General features: G+C 38.9%; 1 protein-coding gene across 11 annotated transcripts in view; it reads right to left on the bottom strand.

Annotated features, from left to right (window-relative positions):
* Apbb2 (amyloid beta precursor protein binding family B member 2) overlaps window positions 1–17,387 on the bottom strand; it is a 277,295-nt gene that overhangs the window by 211,934 nt on the left and 47,974 nt on the right. For all 11 annotated transcript variants that reach the window (XM_048364644.1, XM_048364643.1, XM_048364650.1 and 8 more), the window contains one exon: window positions 14,374–14,524. The gene's annotated coding sequence lies outside the window, so the exon portion shown is untranslated. The remainder of the gene's footprint in view (window positions 1–14,373; window positions 14,525–17,387) is intronic.

Below are 17,387 nucleotides of genomic sequence, written 5' to 3'. Positions count from 1 at the left end.
TCATGGCCTTAAGTATCTTAGTTCGAATTTTAGGTTTAAAGAGATTTAGGGTCCCCATAACTGAGCACAATGCCATCCACAATATTTCAGTGGGTTATTTTTGTGCCAGTATCGGGGCTTGAATTTAGGGCTTGGGCACTGTCCCTTAACTTTTTCACTCAAGGCTGGTGTTCTACCATTTGAGCTACAGCTCTTACCTCTGGCTGTTTGATGGATAAACTTTCCTTATCAGTCTGGGTTTGACCCATAATCCTTCAGATCTCAGCCTCCTGAGTAGCTAGGATTACAGGCCTGAGTCGATTGTGCCTCAGGATGCTGGATTTGGCAAATTTGACTATAAGTAGCAGCATTAGGGTTTTTCATTGTTTGAAGTCTGTGTATGGGTGGTAATGATATCACCATTATTTTACACATGAGGGAAACTAAGGCTTATGAGCTGAACGCAGACACAGAACTCATCTCCATTTATGGAAGCTGACTTTGATCCTCTTGGGGACTGGTCAAGGCTCACTCCAGTCAGATAATTAGAATCCCTCCCTTGTGGCAATCTTGTGCAGTTCCTTTGACTTCCAGTAGTATTACTCCTTATGAAGTCATTAGATATGGAACAGATCAGTAGCTGGAGATGCATTTGATTCCCCTACCACACTAGCATTGTCTCTTAGCAACACAGTACACTGCAGAAACAGGAAGCTTCCCCTCAAGACTCCTAGTTAACCAGGAGCTGAGCTGACTGCCACAGTGGAGCAGCCTCATGAACGGGTACGCTACTGAGTTCAAAGTACTTAGCCAAGATCCAAGAGCAACTTTTATCAAATGCATATGGCTTTTGCACAATCATAAAGTCAAAAGAATTCTAAGTTGAGCCATTGTGAATTTTGTGTGTCTCATTCATACCTGGAGGTTCTCCTGCTGCAGACCACACACTGTTTGTGTGTTCCATCTTCTGAGCAGAATTATGGAAGCCAGCTTGGGACCAGATATATTCACATCCAACTCCTCTGCTAACTCAGTGCCACTCACACAGTGGGCACTCCCCATTCTCCATGGTCCATAACCACATGGACAATCTCACACTGGGAGACTTGCCCAGAGGCAAAAGTCACCAAACAAATGCATATCTTGTTCTCAATCTTGGAAATATATGAGAAGTTCAAGGGGGCTTGTTCTTCGACTTAAAAGAAACAATTTTTAAGTTTCACAACATGGCTGATAACCATAACAGGGAAAAAAGATTCTCTCACCCCAGAGATCCACAGCCAAGCCTCCAAAATGAAGTCAAGGCCACTTGGGAACTATGCCACAATTCTTGGATTTTCTGACCAATTCTAGAAAAGGTTAGAGGACAATGAATTTTACCATGCCCACAGTTTGAATTCCTCTTAAAGGAATCACCATCTACAAAATAAGGCCTTCAATCAGCCTCTGCATCTTGGTATAAGTTTATTGACTAAATTTACCATTTTATTATTCAAAACTTTGAACTTTACACTTCAATACTAAGACCTTTTTTTTTTTTGGCCAGTCCTGGGGCTTGGTCTCTGGGCCTGAGTACTGTCCCTGACTTCTTTTTGTTCAAGGCTAACACTCTGCCTCTTGAGCCACAGAGCCATTTCTGGCCTTTTCTATATATGTGGTGCTGAGGAATCGAATCCAGGGCTTCATGCATAGGAGGCAAGCACTCTTGCCACTAGGCCATATTCCCATCCCAAGACTTTTTTTTTTTTAAGTGCTAAGGCTTAAATATGGGGCTTTGTGTTAAGCAGGCACTCTACCACTTGGGCCACAGCTCTACTTCTGGGTTTTTGGTCAACTGAAGATAAGAGTCTCATTGACTTTCGTTCTAGGCTGATTTCAAACCATGATCCTCAGATCTCAGCCTCCTGAGGAGCTAGGATTACAGGTGTGAGCAACCAGCACCCTGCAGAGTCAAGTGTTTTTAAAAGGTCATATCAGTTTTTAAAATTCAGCTCTCTGGTTTAAAAAAAAATTAACTAATTCAGGATGCTGACTATTCTTCAGGCACCAAGATGTCACAGAAATTGCTGAAAGAAGCAGTTTACTGAGAAAGACTTCTGGGTCTTCAGTTCAACATGTCCAATGGTGGAAAACGAAAACCATTTGGATTGAAGCAACTAATTTTCAATACTTCCTTTGTTGGTTTTTAACCAGAAAAACCAAAACTGGATATAGTTCAGCAAGGTTTTAAATTTCCCCCTAGCTTGCTGCTGTATTTTTCCATTTGGGCTTAACTGTAAGCAATACTTTGTTTAAATATTTTTTTAAAAAATACCTCAGTAACACACATACTCTGAATTTTTAATCAGGAATGAAAAGATGGGATGTGTGCAGCTATTTAAACCTGCCTTGTTTGTCCATATGTTGTAGAGCGCAACATAGAAATGAGAAATGCCCTTAAATTTCAGGTTAATGAATAACTCCTCTGCCCTATTTAGAAAAGGCATCACAACACAGAGAGGAGTGTGTGTGTGTGTGTATATATATATATATACATATATATATTCATGTGTACACATGTGTCTTGTTAGGGTGAGGGAAGACAAGTTAGAACCAAGAGAGAAAAAATCCTGAGGATGGATATCGTCCATCTTCCCTGCACACTTCCGCCCTGGTCTGTGCTCTTATCTACTAATTCCCAGTTGTGTTTAGCCAATGGGGGTAAGAATGGGGCCTACCTAGGAATGACTAGAAGGAGAAAAACAAATTCCTCCATGTAGGGTTCTGTGGATCCCATCAGCCGACCTTCTGACAGAGTTCTGGGTTTCAAGTAACTATTCCCTGCCCCAACTGTCAGGCTCAGTAATAGGATGGGCTTGACTGCTATAGTCCCACATAACACCACCATCCTTCTGGGCTCCTCGCTACTGTTTCTAGTGTGGAGATGCCATCTACCTCCTAAGGATGCCAAGATTAACAAAGAAACTTCTGAGCATTACCTAACTAGATATTGTCCAGTAATTACTATGGTTGTCATTCCATGTTTACAACAGCCTTACATCTAATATGAAAAAATTGCTCTAAAATATTCCAGGACATTTTAAAACTGTTTGGGCTGAAATAATAACATGTTTTAGGGATTCTACCCCCCCATCCATAAAATGTCATTACCTGTGATAAAGCACATTTTGCAGCTTAAGTGATCCTTTTAGAAATACTAGTAAATCAGAGCCAGACACCAGTGGCTCATATCTGTAAGCTTAGCTACTTAGAAAGCTGAGATCTAGAGGATCACAGCTTAAAGCCAGCTAGAGCAAAAAACAAGTCCATGAAACTCCCATCTCCAATCAGCCAGTAAGATGTAGGACTGGGGGTGTGTCTCAAGTGGGAGATCACCAGCTGAAAGAGCTTGAGTCCTTGAGGTCAAGCCCTAGTACTAGCACAAGAAAGGGGAGGGGAGGAGAAGTGAAGGAAGGGGACAAATGCTGCCCCACTGAAGCATTATCCCACTGGATAAGCACCCTGAAGAGGTACAGAAGAGCAAACAGTACAGAGCCTGGTAATGAGACATGAGCTGGGTAAAATCTTCTGAGAACTTACTGACTTTCTCTCTCTTCCCTTCCTAAATAGCCAAAGACCATATTGGTCAGTATCATTTTACTTTTCCCCTCCTAACAAATTCTATATTGTAGGTCCACACCATACGATGTTGCTTTAGGAGAAAAGTATTTTACTCTTTTCCTATACAGTGTTGGTCTTTCTAATGCAGCTGTTTTTCTTGTGACACCTTTTCTATGTCAGTACCCTTGGTATACCGGGTTGTAAACAGCTAATACTGTATTGACTCGGGGAAAAGTGCAAGTACTGGCTTCTTTCAAACCACTCTTACTGTCCTTGAGTGGTTAACAAAATGCATAGTGCTGTTTAAAAAAAAATTAACTATAACAAAATCTTAGGAAAGACAAAAGAAGATGGCTGCCACAGAAGCAAAGTAGATTCTAGCATAATATTTTATCACAGAGAATACAACATGTTGCTTACACTTTGCTTTCCAGTACTTGCAAACACACCCTGTTGTGTGAGCCTGAGAATGAGAACTATTTTGATTGTAGGTGCTGCTGGAATTTGGGGTCATCTGTTCCCAGGGGCTATAAAATTAACTGAAAAGACCAGGTTAGGTGGAGGCATAACCAAAACATGGTCTGTCATAACTCGAAGCACAAGATTTTAAATTTCACTCAATTATAATGATAGTTTCATTCCTCTCACATTACAGCAGTGGGTGAAAATTGGGAGCTTGAAGCATATTCCTCATTGTCTTACTCAGAAGAGTGGACCACACATAGAAAAGAGGTGAAACCAACATCAAACATGTCTATTTGACCTTAGAATCACAGTAGAGAATGAGAACACTGCATGTTGTCTTTAAATGTTTTAAACATCCTGATGCTGGGTGTCCCAGCAACCCAACCAAGAAATTCGACTTTATGCCTCTCTCTTTTTTTTTCCCAAGCCTAGGAGACATGAACCCACACCAAAATTTACTATAACTTAATTAACTGCAGACTCTACTTGCCATACCCATTTTGAAAGTAGATTTGCTGGAATCAGAAATGAATTTTCTTTTTCAAGTTCTTTAAAAGACCTCAAGTACTCTGCTTTTTGAAGAACTTCAAAGTGAATCAAATGCAAACAAACAGGCCAGAAAACGCCAGTGGCTTTCCAATTACACCATAAGGAACACACTCAACAGACTTCCTGCGGGGGGGCGGGGGGGGGGAAGATTCCAAGAAACAAAAAACTAGATTCAACTAATCTCTGCTTAAATTCTAGGCTACTGGAACAGGTCTCCTGAGAAACCTGGCATCTCGTGCATATGGTCCAATCCGCATGAAAGCCAGCTGTTCACTAAGCTGCCTTGCCTCTGCAGGCTCTGATCATTCTGAGCTCAGGACCATGTCCAAAAATGACAGCTGAGACACACACCACAGAAGGCCATCAGCTCCATCTCACTCCCGTAGTTGAATTTCTCAGGGAAATGGAAATGCTAGCTGACAGCATCACACAAAATGACCAGAAATGGAGACATAAGGAATCGTTGAGTGCAGTTGCCTGGCAATCCTGTAAGTGTTCAAGTGGATGTAGCCTTCTTAGGACCCCAGGGCATCGTGAAGAGCCTCAGATTGACTTCTGTGGGCTGCCAGGCTGGAAGGGTAAGAGAAGATGTTCTCTGAGCAGCCCTCGCTTCTTACTGACATCCGTTTCCAGGGCTGCCACAACTGATAGGTGATTTAGACAAAAGAAATTATTGTCTCATAGTGTGGAGACAAAGTGGTAGCAGGGTTTCTTCTAAGGCCTCTGTCCTTGGCTTGTAAATCATGTCTACACTCGGTCTTTACCTCATCTTCCTACTGCAAGGGTACGGGGGAACCCAATCTCCTATTCTTAGAATACCATTCAACTGGATTGGGACCCACTTTAATGACCCTTAGCTTTAACCTAAGCATCTTTATTTAAAAAAACAAACACAAAACCCTGTCATCAAATACACCCCCATTCTCACACACGGGGAACAGTCTTCAGCCTTAACCTATAAATCTGGGAAGCCACAATTCATAACACTGCTAGAACCACTGTCAAGGTAAGGCTACTACTGTAATGGCTTCCAAGGGGCGGGGTGGGAATCCCCCATCCCTCCAAGAGTCCACCACTCAGAAATAGTCTCAAGTAAAAAGATGAATTTATTGGGAAAGTTCCAGATGGACTGGTCCCAGGTTTCAGAAAAACATATAACATAGAACACGACAGTGGCACAGAGACTTCCAAGTACCAACAAACCAATGCAGCTCCAATGGAGAGCTGAATTGGGATGCCATGGGGATGACAGACACAAGACTCGAACATGTGGCATGACATAATGGCACCTGTGCTCGCCTCCCCTAAATAGGGTCAGGTCAGGGGGCAGGGTCACAGGAAGCTACCAGTTCCAAGTACTTGACAGACAGGTTCAATAACCTATAGTCCATGTGCCGCCCCTAGCTCTTCGGGTTCAGGAACTCCCATTACCTGGGGATGGGGCTTCCCTTCCTGTAGGAATCCACCATGGATTTGGCGGGGGGGGGGGGGGGGGGGCACTATTGTTTATAAGGAGAGGGAATCTTCCAGGGCTTCTGAGCAGAGGGGGCTGGGGAGATAGTGGAGATGGAGTCAGCTTCTGCCCTCTTTTGCTGGCCAGATCTGACCTCCATATTATACTACCATTTGTTCTTATCAGAGCCACAGGTTAGACAATATGCAGAAACACAACTCTCGGTTGTTTGAAAATGGAACTACCTTCACTTTTTAACAAAAAGAGTTACGTAGTACAACATCCTAGTACCATTTTAACTTTACTTACAAAAAGAAAAGAAAATCTTTTTTGCCATCTTATGAACTACTTCATTTTGTGCCATCATGGAAGTCTTTGAGGGAGGGGAAGACACCCTACTAAGCACTGACTGACAGACTATATTTCATAAGCAGCTTGTACTGTAACAACAATCCAACACAAGGAAAAACCAAGGCACCCAATTGACATTCATCATCACGAAAGGCAAGTGTAAAGGAAGTCATTCTCACTCACTGCTGTGTGCCTGGCCCTGTCTGCTCTCTTCTTTGCAGGAAGATTTTCTTTTGCTGCATAAATCTGAACTGCTGTTCTCAACACCACACTGGTTTGATCAATGACAGTACTATTAGACATCAGGGCTTCTTTCCAAACTAGATATGTGACCAAAAGTATCATCTGCCAAATGTAATACTTTAAAATGATCATCAAATCCCTTGAAATAATATCATTGAAATGACTTTAATCTCCATGAATGCCTTCTAACAATTGATGACTTTAGCTCTGTCCTCCAAGCTGGGTTATTCATGAAGTCCAAACACTTGCTGATGATTCGTCCATCACAGGCCGTGACAAAGGTGCCACAAAAATAAATATTACGGAGATAGGTGAGTTATTTATCAATCCATCTTAGAAAATAAAATTTCTGAAGTTCTTCTGACACGAGAAAACTCACATTGTGCTCTTTTTTTCTTAATGAAACATCAAATGTTATCTCTTGAAATCTGAGTAGATACGGGATGTCACAATGGGTTTATTATACAGACCACTACTGCCTACACTCTCAAGTCATGGTCTCCTTCACATTTGTTATTAAATGTGAGGGTTAAAGTAGGATCAAAAATCACACTGTGGAAAAGCAAATACACCAATTTCCAGACACACTTCTCACAAGTCAAAAATTGAGGCAGGAATTGCTATTAGAATAACCTAGCGTTCTCACCTTTGACCTGTGACCTTTGTCTAGGAGTTTTAATTAAGAGTAAAACAAATTCTGGACAAGGAGTCAAAAGCTACTTAGAAGTCCCCCTGCCTTTATCTGTGCATCAGTAATGACTGCAAGCCTCAACAGCTCTCCTTATTAGCAATCAAAATGTGGAGCCTCTCAGGGCCAGCTCCAGCTCTGTGATCTGAAAAGCAAACATAGTTCTGGCCAAAGCTTCTTTTACAGCAAACAAACTGAGCAGAAATGTACCTTGAGGCATACTGCATGCAGTATGGTGGCCTCTCTGTCCTTCAGATCACATTTGTAGATACCCTTTTCCTTGGTACTTCTCAATTCTATGGGTTTCCTTTTGTTGTTGTTGTTGTCTGCTTTTTATGTAGTGTTGGGGAATCAAAACCCAAGCTGCCAGCATGCTAGACAAGTTCTCTACACCTTAGCTATATCCCCAGAACCCATTGTTTTATTTTTTTTCTTATTTATTGTCCAAGTGATGTACACAGAGGTTACAGTTTCATACATTAGGCATTGGGTACATTTCTTGTACTGTTTGTTACCTCCTCCCTCATTTCCCATTGTTTTAACCAATAAACTTCCAGGATGTTTACTGGTCTAACTCGTATTTTGCCACTTTTCACACAAAAATTATCTACTTCTGCATTCACAGAGTATAAGTGAAGTTAACAATGTACAATGGGGGATTTTTCTTTCTTTTTTTTTTTTTCATGGAGCTTGAACTCAGAGCCTGAGTGCTGTCCATGAGCTCTTGCTTAAGGCTAACACTCTACCACTTTGTGCCACAGCTCCAATTCTGGTTTTGGAATAATTAAATGGAGGTAAGAGACTCACAGGAACTTTTTTGCCAGGGCAGTCTTCAAACTGTGATCCTCAGACCTCAGCATCTTAAGTAGCTAGAATTTAGAGGCATGAGCTATCAGCAACTAGCCAATAGGGTATGTTTAAAAAAACAAAAACCAAAAAACACTTAGGAGTTTTAAAAAATACATAAGGACATACTGATACCAAATGGTTCATGATAATACTGTCTAGCATGTCTGGTTTTTCGTTGTTGCTGTTGTTTTTCAAAAGAAAATAGGGACTGGAAATGTAGCTCAGTAGTATCGTATGTGCCTCATAATGTGTATAGCCCTGGGTTCAATCCCCTCAAAAACACCCCCCCCCCCCGCGCACACACACATGAAGAAAAGAAGAAATAAGTAAATATAGAAAATAAACAAAATATAGTTTTCAAAATACTAATGGCTACACTACATCAGGAGGAAAAATGTACATGTTAGCATATATACTTGTTAGCATATGTACACAGACACATCAAAGGAACTGGTATTTTCATGATTCTTTACTTTTTCATTATGTGTATATGTACCTCATAAATCTTTGAGGCTCACCACACACAGAACTACTTTATTCTTTATAAACATGCTACAGTGAAGCTTATACAGATATTCTGGCATAGTTTTAAGTAAAAATATTTATGGGACTGCTGCAATTTTAATTTCTGAAATACATAGCCAAGCTACTCTCCAATCATTCCTAGTTCAGAAGAAAACTTAATCACAAACAGTAGTCCCTTCTCTGCAAGAAAGTTCCTGAACTAACCTACTACTCTGTCTCAATGACATCACAGAACTGGTAGACAACCCACCCATGGCTGAATAAGCTATAGCTTTTCTCCACAACACAGCCTCCATAAACCAAATAAGATTTTTTTTATTTGTATACCTATGTCACTGCATTTGAAAGGAAAAAAAATCCATATTTAAATTTAAATGAGTAGATGTGAGATATGGACAAAATCATGTGACATCTCCATGCTGACTTTTAGGTCTCTGACTTTTATGGTCTCTCTCACACATGACTTTTGTGAGAACTGAATGAATTCCATCTCTCCCTCATTCATCCCTGCTAAAAGCTAAGAAAATGCTTAAATTATTAGCATCTAAGATATGGTCATAAACTGCTACTCTCCTTAGAAAGCCTACTCTGGCTGACTCCCTAGTGAATGACTATTTTCATTCTATTCCTCCCAGCAACTTTTACAGCAGCATTCCACACAGGATACATTACCATGTGCACTTGGGATTTAACTGAATTGTACTAAACTAAGTAGTACAACTAACTCAACATCTCTTGTCACGCAAAAGTTAATGCCTATCCAAGATCATGGTCATTTTCAATCTTATCTTAGAATCATCAGTGTAGGATCTCAAGCTGTGGTTAGAATTTCAGACATTTTATCTCTGAGATAAGTCTTGCTAAAGTCACTACTGTCTGACTTTCCTATGTACTTAGACACTTTAATCAGAAAAGTCACAGCAATAACAACAATCTGCAACCTTAAATAATCTCAAGAAAATCCTTCTGGGCTGGGAATATGGCCTAGTGGCAAGAGTGCTTGTCTCGTATACATGAAGCCCTGGGTTCAATTCCCCAGCACCACGTATATAGAAAAGGCCAGAAGTGGCGCTGTGGCTCAAGTGGCAGAGTGCTAGCCTTGAGCAAAAAGAAGCCAGGGACAGTGCTCAGGCCCTGAGTGCAAGGCCCAGGACTGGCAAAAAAAAAAAAAAAAAAAAGAAAATCCTTCTTACAAAACTGGCAGGAAATAGTTACTAAAAGTTTGTACTTCGCTAAACTTAAAGGACCTCACCAATAACAGCAAAAACTGTTTTCTTTTATTCTCAAAAAGGACACAGTAATCAGACTGAAAGAATAATTCTTTAAATACAAGTTAGCCTAATACTATTATACATTATTTTATATAAAGTACTAATTTAGAAACTGTTTATGTAAACACATTCTATAATTATTTGGGCAGATAACAATTAATTTGGAAGTCCCAGTTTTAAGCAGTTATTGTATCATAAACATAGATCTCACTTGACAATATAATCCAAACTTGATGCTTGTTTTGGATTTTTTTTATCCATCATGGGGCTTGAACTCTGGGCCTGGGAGCTATTGCTGAGCTCTTCAGCTTAAGGCTACCACTAGAACCACAGCACCACTTGTCTAGATAAGCATCTCAGACTCTGCTACCCTGGCTGGCTTTGAGCCACAATCCTCATATCTCAGCCTCCTGAGTAGCTAGGATTACAGGCATGAACCATCAGCACCCGGCTTGATGCTTGTTCTTAGATCAATCACTACATTTAAATATACAACACATGTCTATATGTCAGTCACATATGGTATCTTCGAAGGTTTTTTCTTAAAGGAAATCTGTACTTCACAGATTAATATAAAAATGTAAAGACAAGCAAAATATCCAAAGATGTACTATTCTAAATTCTATGAATATACTTCCATACATCTTTATTGTGAATTGAGAGAAAAATATGGTTTCTACTAGTGAAAGCAAGTTCCAGATACTCTTTGTTCTTGAATTGGTTCAGTGAATTAACAAGTTGATAAGTTTTTGCTTCATTTATGGTCAAACTAGTACAGTCTGGAATATTCACAAATGTAATTGGACCATAACTTAAAGTTCAGTGGTTTAATTTTTCTGTATCCCTGACCTAGTCAGCAAAAGGACTTCTATTCAGAGTAGAGGGCAGTTAAGCAGGTTACTACCCTCACCAGAGCCATGTTGTTTCAGCTCGCAAAGAAACCCAAGACCAACAATATCTTCCTAAGACATCACACTACACTCATCAGAGGGTCATTCTGTAATTAGGTTGCAAAGATGTTCTGATCACCAAGAGAAAGAAAAAAAAAGGATTTGAAGGAGACTGGGTTAAGATGTATGACATCAGATCTGAGCCATAGAGATATACCTATGGCTTTTGCTTTTAAATGAATGTTTAAGAAGAATAATTTCACACTATGTCTTTATGAAGCAACATTTTCTAGGAAGGGTTTGCACAGGAAAACAAAGGGACCAAACGTGACAATTCCCATCAAGGTCCAGTCAGGTTAAAATGGAAGGTTACAAGGAAAACAGAAAGCAGGAAAGCTGCCCTAAGAATTGAGCCCTCTGGAACATGTGCCCTAACCTAAAAAAACTGTAGAAAATAGTTTGCAAATCTAATAGTGTAATTTTTAGTCCTGAATGAAGGTCAATAACAGAATCAGACTTTAGCTTTATGCCAAGAAGGAAAATGTCTGAATTTCACCAAGACCACATTTAGATTTTTTATACTTAAAATTAAAACTGTACTAGCACACAAAACAAAACAAGAATCTAACAAGAATCTAAACATCACAATAAAGCACTTGCTTTTTAAAAAAATGATTTCTTTTTAGGCTTTTATGCATTCATAATTTTTTCAGTTACAATTGAAGACAATATATAAATGTGTAGTTTTCACTTTTTAATGTAGTTATTTTAATGTTTTCACAATGGCCTATTAACCTCACAAAGACAAAATCAGAATAGTAAGTTTAAAAATGCAGATATTATTTAAATGTCTACATTTTCTTAGTGATGGTCATGGACCAAACCCAGCGTCTTGCTAGGCAAGTACTCTACCCCTGAGTTACATTTCCAGCCTGAAACATGTCCAACTTTCACAAAAAAGGAAGACATGGGAGTGACTAAGAAGTTTACAGAAAGTATATTCTATAATTACCATTTTTTCTTTATTAAAAAGTTACACAAGGGTTGGGATGTAGCTCAGTGGCAAAGCACTTGCCTAGCAAGTGCAATATCCTGGGTTTGATCCCCAGTGCCAAAAAAGAAAAGAATATATATATATATATATATTTATATATATACATATACATACAGTTAAAAAGTTATACAATAGTATGATTTTAATAGGACTGCCAAAGTACATAGCTCTGTATTTTTCATAGCACAGTCAAGCTTTCAAATCACTGCATACAAATGATAATAACACTCAGACTAGATAAGAAATACAGCTATCTCCATCTGCAGATGTCACATCTGTTATAGATAGAAAGTCACACATAGACTTAAGGAAGTCACACATATAATAAAAACTATCACTACCCATAAACAAGTTGGATGTGGATGTAGGAAACAGGTCATTATACAGAAAGCAACTAGAATTTTCTACCTATTTTTAAATAAATAATCTGAAAATAAAATAAAATGAAAGAAATTCCATTTACAAAGAAAACATATTTACTCAGAAATAAATTCAACACAAAAGTTTATTACTTGTGCCCTAAGAATAATACAATATTGTTGAAAATTTAAAGATATAAAAATGGAAATATACTCCAAATTCATGGATCAAAATTCTCAAAATTGATATAGGATATAATCCATGGCAAGATAGTAATACTAGGAAAACTGGGTTATATGGAAACTCTAAACTTTCTCAGTTCTATAACCTAAACTCTCCCCACCCTGAAAGACTATTCACTTTAAATTAAGCAAATAATGTAAATTAATTTTTAAAAATCCAAATAATTTTAATAAAGTTACAAGAGGAAATAAAGCTTTAAGTACACTGGCACACTGGAATTTGCTCAGGACTGAGCAACTCGGGGTGTGGAAAGAAGAGCAGCTGCTGCAACTTTCAGATAACCTCTTATTTGGCTGCTGTCGAAACAATTGTATTTACTGTAAATAACAAAATTCTATTACTAGTAATACTCTAAAATTATCCTCCTTATCTGCAATTTGCTTTAACTATAGACTCTGAAAAGTCTTTCTTTCTTTCAGACTCAAAACACAAGTAACTAAATTAGATTTTCAAAAATGTTCCCAAAACCTAAACATCATTCTCCTTTGTGACCAGCTATGTATGTCTCTCCAACATCCAGCCTGACTTGCCTTCCACCTCTGCTCCCTCACAGCTGTGTGCTGCCTGTCCAATACCTTCAATGCTGTCAGGTGCCAGAATATAATATACACAGGCCTGTGGTGAGCCTGAAGAGGATACCACAGCAAGGAGCTATTTCCAAGCAAGGTGTTTTAGAAAATGAAATATGAGAAGCTGAATGTAGGCTAAAGTGTATGTGTGTTGTGTGTATGTGTGTGCATGCGCACATGTATGTGTGCAGCTATGTGTGTGTGTGTCCTCTCTCAATTCTGTCCTCCATCTCCTTGCACTAACTTCTATGTTGACTTAATTTTCATAGTTTTTCCTTACACAGTAACCAAAAATTGCCACCAGCAGCTCCAGCTGAACTACCTCACACAAAGGAAAGCCCTCTTTTCAGCACTTTACATGAGAGCACCAGGGCTCAGCAAAGTGACCATTCAGGCTGTGACTTGCCAGGCTTGTCATGTGCCTACAACTCACCCAGTGGAGTCACCTCCTCTGACCACAAAGCTGAACACCAGGCAAGACTAAGTGCTTGGTGACTTATTAAAAGGAGATGGAAGGATGATGAGTGGACAGGGTCAACAGGCAGCAACCATTCCACTGGCTCTCAGTCACTGTGGGCGCCTCCCTCCCTCAGAGGCCCTGCTGACAGTTTTGTGTGTATACTGTGCTGAGTTCCCCACCAAAAAAGCCACCTACACACAGAACCTCTCCCTGCACAATGTCCTTCCAAAAAATGAATGACTTTCCACCTTGTTGCCATTCATGGGCTTGTATATGCTGTTTCCTTCTGGTTCACAGGGTGGCTCTTCTGCACTCATGTAAATATCTATTGTTTTCTGGACATTTCTCTCCCATTGTTCTCTATGAGTATCTTAACACCAAACACTTGCTGCTGAAAACCACAGTGTGAGTAGCTTCTATATTGAGGGAAAGAAGAGTATTCACATCTTGCCCAGCAAGATAAATGGACAGCCAAAAAGACCCCAAGAGAAATGATGGCTGTGTCTCCCAAGAGTACAGGCATGAATGTGTGCAGGTTTAGAAAGAGCATAACCCCATGAGTGCTGATATGCTTTCCCTCCGAAATAAACCAAGACCATTAAGGCAGTTACGTGCTGAAGATCTTTTCTGTCTTCTCTGAGAGAGGAGAGGAAGAAGAATCAAAAGACAGCATAAAGGAGATGAAGAAAAGGAAAGAAAGAGACACTACGTCAAAATATTGCCAGGATAGGTCACCAATCTTTCAATTAATGGGAAAGCTAATTGGGGTGGTCCCCAAAACAACATTTTGTTATTTTGCACTTTCTCCAGGCTCTTATACCAACCTGATTATGCTGAAGTTATTGCCTGTCTGCTTTTCACAGGACCTTTCTTTTATGGATTTTCCAACCAGCAAAGGTTTCTGTTCCACGGCTGGGCAGGTTCGACCACAGCATGCTTGGCTGGAGATCGTAGCTCATCCAAAGCAGCTCCAACCTGGAAGGGCAAAGGCCAGAAGCCATTATAAGGATCCACAATCCACAATCTCTCTTTCTCTCTCTGTCAGTGTCTCTGTCTCTCTTTCTCATATGTGATTGGAAGGATAACCTCAAACACTTTCCAGAAGTTTAAAATCATTAATGAACAGAGACCACAGCTTATAAGGCAGCCTAAAGACAAGTTCAGGCTCTTCTGAGGGTAGGATTGAAGTATTTAATAATTATTGAAAAGATTTTCCTGAACGAGTATGCTTTGATTTGTGGAAATTTTTAAAGCCAGATGTTTTAATTAACCATGGAAAACAGGCTACAACTAAAATTTCTTGAACACACTGATCGGCCCATGGAAAACCACAGGAATGTTCTGGCAGGGCTCAGTCTGAATTCTTAGGACACAGAGGCCTGGAGCCATTCCCCTTAGGAACTCAAACAGAAAATTAACTTGCTCAATATGTTTCAAAAAGTACAATGAAATCCAGATTTCATCTCAATCAAACATGAAAACATTTCAAGACTTCAAAGGCCATCGCAGAATGACCAAAAAAGGAGCCATAAAAAATTCTAATGTGTTTCAGAAATTCAAGTACAGTTATACTACACAACTCTACAGTTGCAATAATCCAAAGGGGGAAATGAATTATCTTTCATTTCCTAATGGAGGAAATTATATACTAAACCAACATTCCACAAATAAATCATAAGTGCCATCAAATGTATAATATATCTGTGGAAAAATAAAGTCCCTTAAACATTCTACTTCCAGGACCAGGCTTGAGGAATCAGGAAACCCAGAAAAAAGTACTAAAATAAGTTATGTCAACTGATGTGGCAACTCAAGTGTTGGAATCTTACAAAAGCAACTGGTGAGGAAGAAGAGCTAATAAAGAAATGGTTGTTTATTAACCATAGCAATAGTTATGGCAACATCTATAATGTTAAATAGTAAAAATCTATTCAAAATGCAACAGGACAAATATTATCAGGTACTGCTATATAATTTTATTACTGTAAGTCAAAGCAGTTCTCCATCACAAGTGTGCCAAGCATAATATTACATCAATCTCTACCTTCACTTGAAACCTCTGTCTCCAACAAGAAATAAAGTATCAAATTAAATCTGGACGGTACAATTTTGTTCTACAGTCTGAGTATGTATAATCTGAAAAAAAACATAGGGAAAATATTTGTAGCATTTCTGGAAGCTATTTGTATTTCCTATAATGTATACTGATTATAGAATTATAATTTTTAAGTAAGGATATTTAAGAGTATGGGAATAGGCCAAGTGCTCGTGGCTCATGCCTGTTATCCTAGATAATCAGGAGGCTAAGATCTAAGAATCAAAGTTTTGAAGTCAGCCCAGGCAGGAAAGGCCATGAAATTCTTTTTTGCTTTTTAATTTTATTGTAAAGGTGATATACAGAGAGGCTACAGTTACATAAGTTAGGTAATGAGTATGTTACCTTTTGAACAGTGTTGCCTCTTCCCTCATCATCCCCCAGTTTTTCTTCCCAATTTCCCTCCCCTGCAAGTTGTATAGTTCATTTCCAACATAGTGTCTAGTGGGTTTCACTACTGAATTGGTTCACCCTCTGTCCCACTGTTTCTGTGCTTCCCCTTTCCTCCCCAAGTCAGATAAACTTATATACAAGACAAAGGGTACAGAAATAAAAAACAGCAAAGAAGGAAATAAATCAAAGAAAAAAGAAGGAAAAAAAACAGCAAACAGTACAACGGAAAAATAAAACTCTTGCTTCCATTTATTGGAGTTTATTTTGATAAGCATCATTTTATATGATCATATGCACATAACTATTGAGCCCTTGCAATCTTCTCCTAAGAATATCCTCCTTTGTTCCCACTGTGTGAATTTTTAGACTGCTGTTTGATTAATCATGTCCAGGTGTAACGATTTTGTCTTTTACTATTGAGTTTACTCATAGATATATAGGCACATTCTAATTATTACAAATGAGGGAAAGCATGCAGTCTATGTGTCTTTGGGTCTGGCTTACTTTGCTTAGTATAATTTTTTTCCCAATCTATTTCTTTATGAATGGGGGCAATGCCATTCTTTCTGAGCCCATTAAATCCTTAATGCCAATTCACTCCCTCAATAGCCAGAAGTGGAGCTATGGCTAGAGAGGTAAAGCACTAGCCTTGAACAAGAAAGCTATGGACAGCTTCCAGGCCCTGAGTTCAGGACAGGCACCTAATGATGATGATGATGATGGTGATAATGATAATGTTAACAAAATAAAAACAAACATATCTGAATGGTGAGAACTCCTCTGAACAGTAATAACTAATACAGTAGGAAATACTTGTTTATCTGAACTCAGTACAAACTTAGTGCCTCTAATCCAAAATTCTAATATTCAAATATGTTCCAGGCTTTCAAGCTTTTTCAACTCCAATATTTTCAACTAGTAGCTCATACTATGAAATTTTGCCTCATCCACAAACCTATTTAAAATATTGTAAATAAGTATATATGAAATACAGTTAAAATATTTCCAACAGAGAAAATGGCAATGGGGAACAGTGCTGGTACATTCTTAACTTGGAATTCAAAGTTCACTAACACTTCTAGAGCTAATACTTTGCATCTCTAGAAATGTGAAAACCTTCTTTTCTACTCTGCAAACTTGTTACACAGAGATCACATCCAAACTTCCCTATCACTAGCAATTCCCCAACTACTGTCACTTAATTAAGACAGCACTTCCTGGGATTACTTAACTGTATGACACAATCAGAATCCTTAGTAATCCTGTCCACACTCAATCTCTGATGTTCTTAGCATCTCAAAGTACACAACACACAACAGTAGAATATTAATGCTATAAGGAAATGGCAAT

Source organism: Perognathus longimembris, chromosome 16 (genome assembly GCF_023159225.1).
Source record: "Perognathus longimembris pacificus isolate PPM17 chromosome 16, ASM2315922v1, whole genome shotgun sequence".
Taxonomy (NCBI): domain Eukaryota; kingdom Metazoa; phylum Chordata; class Mammalia; order Rodentia; family Heteromyidae; genus Perognathus; species Perognathus longimembris.
This window is presented reverse-complemented; position numbering and strand designations above follow the sequence as displayed.